The sequence below is a fragment of the Neomonachus schauinslandi genome, chromosome 14 (genome assembly GCF_002201575.2).
Source record: "Neomonachus schauinslandi chromosome 14, ASM220157v2, whole genome shotgun sequence".
NCBI lineage: Eukaryota > Metazoa > Chordata > Mammalia > Carnivora > Phocidae > Neomonachus > Neomonachus schauinslandi.
The window spans coordinates 33,787,940-33,802,074 of NC_058416.1; the positions used below are offsets into that span (position 1 = coordinate 33,787,940).

Genomic DNA, 14,135 nt, shown 5'->3' on the forward strand with positions numbered 1-14,135 from the left:
ATTTTTAAAATTTTCTATTTGGTAACTTAAAAAAATGTTGCATGATATAAAGAAATCTAGGGTTTAGGAAATGCTTCTTTGTTATAAAATATAAAACTGAGATGCTTAGGAATTAGCAGGCAAAAGAAAAATGGCAGCAGTCTGAGTGGCAGTTCCAGGCAGAGATGACACACTGTACAAAGGTCTGGGTGCAAAAGCAGGTTCATTTGACAATTTGAAAGGACCTCTCCTTGTGGAAGGCCTTTGGGGAACCTGAACCATGACCTTGGTCCATTGCTGTGGGAATATGTAAATGCAGGTCCTCATGACTCCATACTAAATGTCCTGAGATAATCTTTCCTGGAATGTCTATTTAGCTACATTCATCCTACTGTCTTTGATTCTGGAAAAAATTAAAATTCTGATAATTGAAAAAAAAAATGCTCTTTTACTTGAAGCCAAAAAACAGCATCATGAATACCCTATTTAAATGCAAACTTCAGAAATTATATTTCAAATAGTCCTAAGAGGACTAATTAATAATTGTAAAGTGCTTTGAAGATGGAAAGTGCTAAATTAACGTCAATATTTATTTATTAATAATCAGAGAAGGTGATGCTGCCATCTTGAAGTTGCCTCTTTTACGATCAAGTACCGACTACTACCATGATTTCACCCTCTTAATTGCCTTCTCCAGCCACTATTGCCATGTGGGAATTCCAGACTTTATGCTTGTGTTTAGTATCTTATTATTTGAAAATACTGCCAATTCTATATACATGACTGGAAAGAATTTCTACACTTTGTGTGCAGTGAAGCTATGCATGACAATCAAATTTCAGGCATCAGATAAAAAGAAACTATACTTAATAGTTAACACTAAGCACAGTATCCATAGAGTAGGAGCTCAGTAACAAAGTTTTGAATGAATAAATGAATGAAAAACAAATTAACCCAGTTTCTTTTTATATAAAGTGTAAATGTTGCCTTTAGCCTCCACATCATATCTATTTGTATCACTTGGGAACCTACTTCACATATTAGCTGGAACTCAAAAATATGCTTTTTTATTTCTTGAATGCTAGATTGCAATCTTCACTACCATATATATTTTTTAGCAGTCCATATGCATGGTGTGTTACTTCCAATTATGTTTGAAGGTGTGCCAGTGGAAGGAGAAGTTTTTTTGTTGTTTTTTTTTTAAAGATTTTATTTATTTATTTGAGAGAGAGAGAATGACAGAGAGCACATGAGAGTGGGGAGGGTCAGAGGGAGAAGCAGACTTCCCGCCCAGCAGGGAGCCCGATGCGGGACTCGATCCAGGGACTCTAGGATCATGACCTGAGCCGAAGGCAGTCGCTTAACCAACTGAGCCACCCAGGCGCCCGGAAGGAGAAGTTTAAAAAAAAAAAAAAAAAACTCAACAAATAATTAAAATATTTAAAATGCCCAAATAGCTGGCATCACTGAGATCAAACCTCAAGAGGGCTTCTTGGTTTTCTAATTTTAGAGTTAACTATTTTACACTGTCCACAGTGAATAGTGTTGCAAGAACTGTTGACACAGCCTGGAGTCCATGGCTCAGTTTCTACCTTACAATCTCCCTCTAGCTATAAACCAGAAACAGTCAGGACTCTAGTGTGAGAGATACCCATCTGGAGCAGTGCTGGTTACTAGCCAGAAACCACAACCCTTTCTTAGGAGCAGCACATATCTTTAGTCAACTAGTCATAGGGACAAGAAGAAGGGAGCTGGCAAAGAACAGTAGGCAGTAAAAATTCACTTACAGTTTCAAGTTGTGGTCTTCAAAACTAAGGTTCAGATGCATAAAGATGGGGAAGATTATGAGGGGAACACGTGGACCAGGAGAGAAATACCAGTGTGAATACGGCATATCAAGTCCTCTCTGATTTGGAAAGCTGAGCATCCTGGCCTATTTTTTGACTAAATAAATGTACTTTATTTGTTTTATTTTTTTAAAAGATTTATTTATTTATTTGAAGGGGGATGCAGAGGAAATGAATCTTAAGCAGACTTCCTGCTGAGCATGGAGCCTGATATGGGGCTCGATCTCCATGACCCTGAGATCATGACCTGAGCTGAAGTCAAGAGTCAGACACCCAACCGACTAAAGCCACCCAAGTGCCCCCTAAATAAATGTATTTTAAACACCATGAACCCAAAGCCTTAAATTAGGCTTTATGGCAGATACACTTATATGGCACTTTGAAGATTTGAAATTCTGATTATTCTTAAGGAAACTCCATAAAGAGTACTTAGGCTGAAACACTCAGCAAATGAGTGACAACTCAACCACTTGTCAAGCCTTGCCATCTCCATGGGGCTCTGCTCCATTCTCTACCACATACTCAGTTATTTCCAGACAATTATATATATATATATATAGCTATTTTACACTGCCCACAGTGAATAGTGTGGACAGTGTAAAATATTTTTGGTTTTCTAATTTTAGAGTTAGCTAGTTAACCAGTATATAATTATATATATATATAATTTTATATGCTATATTATATATTTAGTTATAAAGCTTCAACACATAAGAGAAAAAAAGTAACTGAAAATTTTAAAGGTTGTTATATGAGAGCACATGCTCCTTGATAGAAAACTGATTCTGAAGGAAGCAAGAAACCTGTACAGTCATTTCCATATAGGTAATTTAGAGAGTTTGCCAAGAGCTTAAGTATGCCTCTTTGTGACCAACAATATTTTGTGATCTAAGACACCATTCATTTATTACCATGTGACAGGTAAATGCAAATTCTACGTGTTGGGAATACAACTGTAATGAGATAATCATTTATTTTTTTTCATACTTGTAAAATTTATCTTATCTACCAGATAACTAGTTGCTTAAATAACGGGCCGGTTCTTGATTAATTATTGTGCATACTGCCAGATATACACTCAGAATGGACTATGGTTGACTGATCAGTATAAAGCAGATAGAAAACAATACAAGGAAATCTACAGCTAAATTCTAACATTAGTGCAACAGATGCATGGGAAGCCAGAAGGAGAATTTCCAACTTTACTATTTTGAAGGATCTTAATGCCCCAATATTTAGTATAGAATTATGGAATGATGTTTATATATATATATATATATATATATATATATATATATATATATATATAAAACAAGTTAAGTCCTAAGGCCAACTCAAATAACTGTACATGATGAAAACAATACTATTAAGTTTATTTTCCTATCTTTACCTACCCTGTTATAATGTTCAGTGCAACTTCCCATACCAGCTGGGTGGTTTCAATGGCTACCTTCCCACTCCTTCAAACATTCATTGCAAATATCCTTTGGGAAATGCTTGGCATCTCTTCACTGTCTACCACTTCTACTTCAATTTCCTTGCTTTTCTTTGGTTTCCCACACATTCATCTAGTTGATTAAAAAGTGAGTTTCTCCAAAATTAGCATTTAAATAAATATTCATTTATTTTTGGTTTGATGTCTCCTTATGAGGGCTTTTCAGACACCCTCTTCCTCCACATATTCATAAGCTATATGTCATGGTCACCCACCAGAGCCTGACACCACAGTGCAGCCACCTTGGGGAACCCATCTGTGGGATAACGAGGGGCAGTTGAAGAGAATGGGGGAAGCCACCTCAAAATGTCATCCAAGAAATTACCTGTAAATGATAAAATTATATCTCAACTACTACTGAGAAATTATTTTGAAATAAAGTTATAAGAGATTCTCTGGAATTTTATTTTTGAGGAAAACACTGTTCTAGTTTGAGGTGAATTTTTTACTACCTTAATAGCCACCTCCTTTTGCTCTACATTTTTTTCTCCTCTTCCTCAACTCATTATCATCACACTTGTGTTTCCTACTAAAATAAGATCTTTCACCCATATTCGGACATCCATTTTGCAATTTAGTAGTGAGGATGCTTCCTTCCAGAGGGAAATCAACTATATTGAACTGCTGGGTATTTTACTACTCACATCTCTTATGTAGTCTCCTCAGTTATATCCTCTTTTTTTTAAAATTCCTAAAGCACTCCTGGTCATTCTCACATTGTCATTTTAAAGATATGTGTCCTAGTAAATACTCTGGATTTTCCAAGAAGGTAAATGCCGATCTTGGAAAACTTTCTTGAGGACAGGACTACGTTGTATGCTTTCATATCTTCTGCCGTTACTGGCACAGAACTAGGTATATTAGAAATGATCAGATTTTATTTGATATTTGATTGACAGATTTATTGACTGGCTGAATCTTTATGGTAGAGGCTGTAGCAGAGACAATTATTCTTTCAATTTATTGTTGTTTTGTGCTTGGTAGATAGATGGTCTAAACATAATTACAATAGAATTCTGAGGAGAATACATCTAAGGAAAAGAATTCTGAGGGGAAGACTTCTAAGGAATAATACTGGATGTTATATGATGTAATTTGTAATTATGATGAAAACGGTTTCTATCATATTTTACAACTTCATATAGGTTAATATAAATTTGTGTTTTTCTCTTACTTTTACAATAAAACAATAAAAGAAAACTTCATTGCAAAGACACAGGAAGATTGTACAGTCTACTATACACACACATTTGGACATACACACACATACACACACACACATACACACACCCCTCTATATATCAAATAGATACCACAAGAAACACTAAGCATCTTTGTTGGGTCTTTGACAGCTAAATTAGATTAATTTAAGTTAAGTTAAATCAAATACCTTGCTTTGTATATTTAAGTTGCCATTCAAATCGTACAGATTTTTCTGCCTGTCATTTAGAATGAATTCAGTACCACAAGTTTTCCATTGAATGAACAGAGCTAACTGAGGGCATCCAAGAAGAAACCTTCATAGATAATTGGCTCGCTCAGGGAGCTAGTGTAGCGGAACATGATTCCAGATTGAATCAAATTCTGGAGCTCTCCTGAAGAGAGGACTAAAGAATGGGGGGAAAACAAGGTTATATGCCAATTAAAGAATAATTTGTACTTTTAGTTTTATCTATATGTATTTCTTCACCTGTAATACAAATGTCTTTATGAAAATACTTAAGAAAACTTGGTCTCTCTTTTTTACATATTATGAAGTAGAGCAAGAGCAAATTTCTGTTAAGTGAAAGAATGATGAGCACACAAAATAATCAGAATTCTATTTTCCCATTTTTTTTAACTTTGGAAAAAAGTTAGTTTAATGGAGACTTTGGTAGAATTGTCACCATGACATTCATTAGGCACATGGAAGTTCTACAAGGAAATTTACCTCTAATGAAATTTAACACATCACTGACAACATCAGAGATTAAAATGGGCTTTTGGTCCAAACAAACATTATCATCCTTGATGTGAAAAGTTGAAATAAGATTACATTTACTCAGTCAATCAATTTTGTTTCATATTTGTGAATATAACTCTAAGATTAAAATTGGTCCTTTATCATTTACCCCAGCTAACTCTCTATTGTCTATCTACCTACCTACCTAAGTATCCATCCATCCATCTATCATTTATTTTTCATCACAATTTCTAAAAACATACTGTTTTACCATTCATATTTATGTATTTTAAAAATACATTTTTGTGTCTATGATATCTGTCTAAAGCCACACAATATCATCTCTAAAGACACAGAGACTTATCCATGCAAAGATATCTGAATACTCTGCGAATACAAGGATATTTGTCATCAGTTGTGTTGCTGGTCTGTATCATATGCGGTCTACATTGTAATCATAAAAACTGTGTTTCTGTTTTATAATCCTGTGGCTAGATACCTCTGTGATCAACTCACAAGGCCCCTTTTCTTTTTCATCACTCCATCAAATGTGTATTTTGCTTACTTTTCTGTCAGATCCTTGGTTCCTCTGAGGGCACTGCTTTATTCATCTGAATTTTCTATAACATTAGCAGGATGAATTGTATATAACATGTGCCTCTTGTATCTTTAATAAATTCATGAATCATCCCTGTCTGACTTCAATGGATGGGAGGAGACTGAAATTTCAACTTGAAACATTCTTTTCTATTTTTCTTATAGGCACACTAATGTTACTAATATGGTATAGCCTGAATATTGGATGCTACTCTCTGTTTTACGTAACAATGGGATGCTATCTTTCTCTAAACAAACTGAACACTTAGTTTTACTGTTTCAGACCAAAGAATAGATGGTGTAAGGCCTCCACCCTATTGCAAAGTCCTATTCACTGCCCTCTTTGCAAGTGCCACCCCTAAAAGTTGTGCAGTGCTCAGGCTGACAGCCCTGGCTGCAGTGTCTTCCCTTTCCTCACAATTCATCCAACCTCACAATTCAAAAGCCAAGCAGGTTCCAGTTGACCTAATCTGTGTTATGAGCATTGCAACCTATGGTGCATGCTACTGTTACAGGAAGACATTTCCTTCTCTCACTCTGTGTACTTGGAAGCTAGAATTTAACAGATTCTTAGAACACTGAGGTGATGAAAATGGAAAAAAAAAAAAACCACCAAAACACAGCTCTGCTGAGTAGAATAACTAAGCCATACAGAGCAATGGTTTGGGGTATTCTCTCTAATAACCTGAGTGACTTTAACCACAGAATGACCTCTCCTTTGGCAAAATGGCTAAATGGGAGACTTTACTGTAAATGAAATATAGTGTAGGTGTATAAACAAACACATTAGTGAACAAAATGCTTTAAAAGGTATAGTTGTCTAAAGAAACATACAGCACTGAACTGAAAGATCAGTGGTGATTCATGTTTTTTGTTACTTTTGAAAGAGGACTGGAAGAGTAGAAAAATATCTTCAAGTTCTCCTGTGAGAAAATCAATGGAAAGATCTGGAATTATAATTAGGCAAGATGACTTGCCAGATGGCATAAATTTTTTATTAAGGAAGTATTCGCATTTTATAGGCAAAAAAAGAGTGATTAACAGGAACTTCTGGCCACCTTCAGCACACTTTCAATAAATGGAAACTATGCCCTCCACGGCCACGCTACAACTGACTGGCAAGCTGTCCTTATTTCTCATCCTAACACATGCTCCCCAGTGTTGCCTTGATTTTGTGGGTCCAAGGGCTATGATGGAAAAAAAAAAATTAAACCACAGCAATAAGCACATTGTATCCTGTCAGTTCTAAACAATCGATTCTGCCACTTACAAAATATTGTCATGTCTTTCTTCTTCCCCATCACTCCATTAAATGTGTACTTATCTCTCTCCTGCCATATAACAGGTTTCTTTGAGGGTAATGCCTTAGCCACTATTGAATTTTCCATAATTTTTACTATAATGCATTGCATAGTTTATATCTTTTAGATCTTTGATAAGCACATAAATCATTCATGTTTGGTTTTCAATGGATAAAATGTAGGATGAGACTCAGATTTTAATTTCATATATTCTATTTTATAAAGTATCATTGTGCACAAAAGCACAGCTGAGAGCGCTAAGCTTTAACTCTGATAATCATGTAGACCACTTTCAGTTGACTTTTTCAATCTATTTCTCCCTGCTCCAGTATTCTCCAGCACTTCACACACCTTGCACTACCAGTACTTCAGATCTGACCAACAGTTTTTCTCGGTAGATGCAATCTAGTATTTGATTCCAGCTTGATACACAGCACAGAGCTAAAATTGAAGAAACCTCTTTTGCTCTTTCTTCTCCCCATCTACAATGGACCATACCCATCGGTCCACTCTTTCAAAAAAAAGGAAAAAATGTTAAGAAATATGGAGTCAAAAGAGGTTTGGACATGTGATTGAATAAGACAGACAAGGTTAGTATAAATGAGAAGATTCAAATGAGTTATCAGAGGGAGGAGGATGCTGAGGCATATAACACACACCAGATTACATCATGAATAGCCTAGAAGTTTAGGGAGGGCGAAAGCAGGGTGAGTTAATAAAAGCAGGTGGACAGAAGGGAGGTTTGGATGGATTATGAAAACCATGCTGCTGTCAACACTGGACATTTGGAATAGGCATGATTTTATATACCCAACATAGGATGGATGTAAGCACCAATAAATCACCCAAGAGCACTTGTGAAAATATTTTTCAGAAGTACCAGATGTATTCTTACAAGAACTGAGGAAAATGACTTGGGGGATAATTATAGATGCAGGGAACTACAAGAATAAAACCTGAATTCAAGATTCTTTGAGATACAACATCTTCTAAAATGCAAACAGAAAACCTACTAAAATGTTTTAGCTTTTCTGATAATTACTACTTTTATTATTTTTTTAGTTTCTTTTTAATTAAGTCACTGCAACTTGTTACACTCAAAAACAGAACTACTAGTTTAAGAATGGAATTTTGCATTGGTCATATCCAACTTTTTCCAAGACCCAGTTAAAAAAAAAATAAAAAAAGATATGGCAAGAGAAAGGGCTATTGATTCAAATCCTGACTTTCATCTGCCTTCTATTGTCCTACAATGTTCTTTTCAAACAGCTTAAGAACCATGAAAAGATGTCAATGCACCTTGTGTCCAGGAAACAATAAAAATACCCACCTGTGTTCGAGCTATACAAACTCATCACATATGGCCCTCCACGAGTGCATACTGGATGGCACTGCAGAAGAGCAAAGTCCAATTCAGTCTTTGGTTTTCTGCAAGTGCACAGGATGATCTCTGGTTTGATATGGTGATCAAGTGCCTGCATTTGCCTCTACTTCTCATTAAAATAAGTGAGAATAAAAACAGAATTAAACCCATAAAGCCTAATAGGAAATAGAATGGGAGAAGGGCCATCATTCAACATTAGATGTCAAAGCATTTCTGGGAGATGAAAAATGGATGAGAACCATACAACTGAACAAATAAGACTGAGAAATCTGCAGCCCAAAATTAACATAGGAAAGGATGGTAGGGAAAGAGGGAGTTAATTTTCTAGGCAGAACTCCCAAAACTTCTGGAATAAAATTAAAAAGAATAGAGTGTAGGATTATGAAAATGAGCCAAAACTGGTAGAGAGAAATATAAGTCTGACCGAAATTCTGTTTCTAGAACAAGGAGCCAATCACTTCCCACCCTTCTCTCTCCCACATTTCTATCTGGATATAACAACAGTACAAGAAAGCTCCTATGGCTTTAAGGCCAAAGAAAACAAAGCAAATAATAATTACCATAACAAAAACAATGACCCCTACATTAAGAAATGTAATGAGTTGAGGGGGGAGAATTAGGGCTACTAGCTGGGTGCTAGCACCATGGAATAGATTTCTTCCCATTTTAGTAATCCCTTATCAAAAGCCTGGCTCCTCAGTGATTTAAGTACAGATCTGGCCAGGTCAGCCTTCTGACTGAAGGAAAAATCTTGTAAGGAAAACATGCATGCAAATATAGCAGTGGAGAAGATCCAACCCACTCCCTGGAAAAGCCAACTCAGTATTTCCTGTTTTAAAAATGCACAAATAACTTATAATCACTCACGCATATAAAGAAAATTAGCAGCATTAAAATGGCAAAATAAACAAAACAATCCCAGTGGAAACAGAAATAACTCATTGAAGAGAAGAAACTTGAAAAAACCTAATTAGTATTCTCAGAGATTTGAAAGATTATACCAAAAAAACAAAAACAAAACACAGTAACACAGTAAGATAAAATCAAAGAACTCTACATAAGTATAGAGCAAAAAGGACAAAGAGACAGAGAATATGTGATAAAATATAAAAGGCATAAGAGGATAATCACTGATATCAGACATCCAACAAATATGAGCTCTAGAAGGAGAAAACAGAAAAGGAAAGAAATAAGCAAAATAAAACACAGGAAAATTTTGCACAACATGAATCTATTTAAAGGGTACCCTGCTTACATACAAGAATGAGTGAAAAAAAAATACCTACTATAAACATAACATTAGGAAATCTGAGAACATAAAAAGAAAGAAAAAAAAACAACAACACAAAAAAGCAGCCATCTCAAATTTTGCTAGTTGCTATGGCAGAGGACTGACAGATATACACTTAGGTGCCCAGATCTGAGAATGACTCACTTCCCTGCTGCTCAATTAATTGGCCAAAGCTAGTCCCTTGGCTTCACCAGCCACAAGGGGTACAAAGTTCAATAATTCCATGTGCAAAGAAGGCAGAGAGGAAGAAAAATTATTTGTGAACAGCACCAATGTCCACAACAACTGCTTCTACATACCTTTATGAATAGTTTGTATATGAAATTATTCTAGTACAATGAGAGTGAAAACTGAGATGTGCAGAAACACATTAATTTTTATATGAAGGTCAAAAGATAAGAAAAGTTGAATAGGAGATATTTTTATATTTTTTATTGTGGTAAGATATACATAACAAAATTTACCATTTTAAGAATTTTTAAGTATATACAGCTCAGTGATATTAAGTATATTCACACTGTCGCATAGACATCATCATCATTCATCTCCAGAACTTTTTCATCTTCCCCCACTAAAACTCTATACCATTAAATAACAACTCTTATTGCCCCCTCTCCCCAGCTCCTGGCAACCACCATTCTACTTTCTGTCTCCAGGATTTCATTACTAGAGGTACCTCATATAAGTAGAACCATAGAACATTTGTCCTTTGTCTCTGGCTTATTTCACTTAGCCTGATGTCTTCCAGGGTCTCCCCTTGAAGTGCAATCTTTTTTAAGGCTGAACAATATTCCATAAAAATATGCAATGCTTCATTAATTTGCATGTCATCCTTGAGCAGGGGCCATGCTAATCTTTGTACCATTCCAAATTTAGCATATGTGCTGCTGAAGCAAGTACGAAAGATTTAACCAACTAGAAAACTAAAATATTAACCATGAGTTGAGTAGAGGAAGGGAAGTTGGGGTCATATAAGTGAGCTAAATCTTCATCTTTAATAGACAGGAAATGATAATGCCTATGTTTCATAAATCAAGAAAAAGTCATACCAACACCTTGCTTACAGCTATGGATGTAGCCTCCACAAGAAGCAAAATTTTTAAAACTAACAAGAATAAGGACTAGGTAATTGGAGAGGTAGAGCGAGGGGGAGGTGTTAGTTTAAGCATTACTGCATTACTGTAGTTGGTGGTTGTTTTTAAATTTTTACATATAATAATCTAATAATAAAAAGTATCTCCAACAACAGTACTACTTAATTACCAGAACTGTAACTGAGAACTCCTGACATTTAATAGCATCTATTTTTCAATGCAATAGGTTACCTCTCCCATGACACTTCCTTGAAGACCCTATTGCCAGGGACACCATTAAATCACATGGAAAAGGACATGGAAAGGCGTAGCAATGGCCTAACTCCAAAGGCCTTCTTTTCTCCTTATTTCCATGTTTGACTTCTTATATTACTGATATTATTCTATTTTACATAATACTTTATTACTATAATTACCACTTTTACTACTACTTTTCTTTTTTTAACAAGGTCTATCTGCTTCTTTTGGCACTGGTTTTGCTACTTGACTAGAATGTGTATGAATTCCTTGAAAGCATACTAGCTTACTTCCCCTACACATCTCAGGAATTTTCTCAAAGACCTGTTCCTGTTCAGCACAGTTTCTACATAAGCATCTGAACTTTCCTGAGAGTTCCAGGCAAAGGCATCAGCAGCCAGGAACTTCTGTAGTGGCCCCAACTTCCACTATAGCTATGGGAGGAATGCCTCCCCTCTCCTGCTCTTCAATTTTCCTTAACCACCCAAAGCCAGTCCAACCTACTTCTCATTTCTCTTTCTGATTAATCTGAAAGCCTGAGCTCTGTTAGCAACATTAGCTTGGCCAGAAATTTACAGTGGAGCTCTTAAATGCACAAGAATGAGGCACCTCCTGTGTGGCTGCACCTGAGGTGGCTGAGATGAAAGCATTATCACTCCAAATTTCAGCTGATGGAGGAAGATGTAGTTACAGGTCCTCAAATCAAGTAAGAAATCATTTAAATTAAGTAGTTTTTTTTTTTAAAGATTTTATTTACTTATTTGAGAGAAAGAGAGCACAAGCAGGTGTTGGGGCATGGGGAGAGGGACAAGGAGACTCCCTGCTGAGCGGGGAGCCCAATGTGAGACTCAATCCCAGGACCTTGGGATCAGGACCTGAGTGGAAGGCAGATGCTTAACCGACTGAGCCACCCAGGCACCCTTAAACTAAGTTTTGTATTCAGTTTTACAGAGAAAATGGTGATGTTTCAAATAAAAAAAAGAATCCTTCTGATCTGAAAATTGGGTCTTCTCAATTGTAAATATTTTCTCTTCTTTAAGTTTTGTACTTTGGTATTCTTCTGATGTCAGTTATTATTCCTTAATAACTTTTGCAGATGCAAAAACTTGATTTGGAAAAATGATGAAGAAGGGTGGCCATAGAATCTTCTATATGCTGCATTTGTCAAACATTTCTGTATTATTTCCAGCTCAAAGTTCCATACATTAGGAAAGAAAGTTAGAAACCTATAAAACAGAATCAGCTATGATCATGTGGTGACTGAAAGTCATATTAATCAAGGAATTCTTAAGGATGCAGAGATGTGCAACCCAGAAAAAAAAGGGGTAAGAAGATAACATGGAAAATGAGGAGCTAGAAGCTTTTTGTGCGTCCACTATGCAGAGTGCCTAAGAGCTTGAGCTCTGCAATCCAACAGACGTGGGTACAAATTCTAACTCTCCATTTATTAGTAGTGTGACTCTCAGCAAGGTCACTTTAGCACTCTAGGTCTTGATTCCGTTTTCTGTAAAATGGGAGCAAATATTGGGGTGCCTGGGTGACTCAGTTGTTAAGCGTCTGCCTTTGGCTCAGGTCATGATCCCAGGGTCCTGGGATCGAGCTCCGCATCAGGCTCCCGGCTCAGCAGGAGTCTGCTTCTCCCTCTCCCACTCCCCCTACTTGTGTTCCTGCTCTCACTCGTTCACTCTCTGTCAAATAAATAAAATCTTTAAAAAAATGGGAGCAAATATTAATGCCTATAATATAAAATGTTTGTGATAACAAATGAACATAAACATATGCAATTTTATTACATGCCTAGTATATAGGAAAAAATTCTGTGAGCCATCATCATCATCATAATTATCATTATTATTGTTTTTATCAGACATTATTCTTATTATTCCAAATGGGAAAGCAAATACTAATGGAAAAATGTCCTAGATAAATAAAAGGGTGACTTTCTTAACAAATGAAACAACTAACCATGGGATGGAAAGTTCAATGAAATAATGAGCTTCCAATGGCCATCTCACAGGAATTCTGTAATTAAAAGGAGCTCCTGCATCAAGAAGGAGGTAATACCCGATGATCATTAAGGTCCCACTTACTTTTCAAATATAATGTAATGATTAAGTTCATGCAGCTCATTAGTGTCAGCAAGTTGTGGGTGTTGTGTGGTCCCAAACTGTCCTTCCTTCCAGTTAATAAGGGGAGAGGCTGACTAGGGAGTTTCCAGTTACTATTTCCACACAGCGCTGCCAAGTAAAGTTTCTTATACCCCACAAGCTGGCAGGCCTTACTCTCCTCCTGTTTTCATCATGAAAGCCTTAGGAAGCAGAGACGCCTGTTCTTCCCATCCACTCCCCCAAGAAAATGACAAAATGACATTCTTTCCCACTCTCTGTGAAATGATTTCTGTTAACAGCTCTGGAAAGAGGCTGCAAAGATGTGAGTGAAATGATGGCAGGATTTGTTGACAAGAAGGCAAAATGAGGGAATTCAGAAAAAATCACCCACATTAGAGACTGAGGGGCCTGTGGATTCCATCTGCTACTCTCTCCCCTGGCCTGGGGTAGTCTCAGAATCATCTCAGGAGATCGTCACTCTTCTTTTAAATGACTCAATCAATGGGGCTTCTAATAAAGTCTAATGGATCTCACTATTAACAGATTTTTTCTTTATATTCAGTCTAAAATTTTCCTTTGATTAATTTAACCTATTTCTCTTCATTAGATGATGGCAGTAATTTCGAAACAAAGGAAAGCATGCAAATTTGAAAAGAGTCACTGTGGAAATTTCTGCTTAAAATATCTTATTTCTGCAGGAACACAGGGCGTAATGAGTGTTCAAACAACCTCTAGAGAAGTGAGGTTTCCCAAACAGGAAGGATACTTGGAGCTCACCTTGCCCTGATGTACATATTTCTACTCTTGAAACTGTGATTACAGGGATACAAAGAAAGGTTACCTGCCCACCCATATCAGGC

At 36.3% G+C, this 14,135-nt stretch overlaps 1 non-coding gene across 1 annotated transcript; it reads right to left on the reverse strand.

Annotated features, from left to right (window-relative positions):
- Window positions 1–10,632: 10,632 nt before the first annotated feature.
- LOC123326649 lies at window positions 10,633–10,736 on the reverse strand. Its single transcript, XR_006541224.1, has one exon. It is a non-coding gene; the product is annotated as a U6 spliceosomal RNA (small nuclear RNA).
- Between the last annotated feature and the right edge of the window lie 3,399 nt (window positions 10,737–14,135).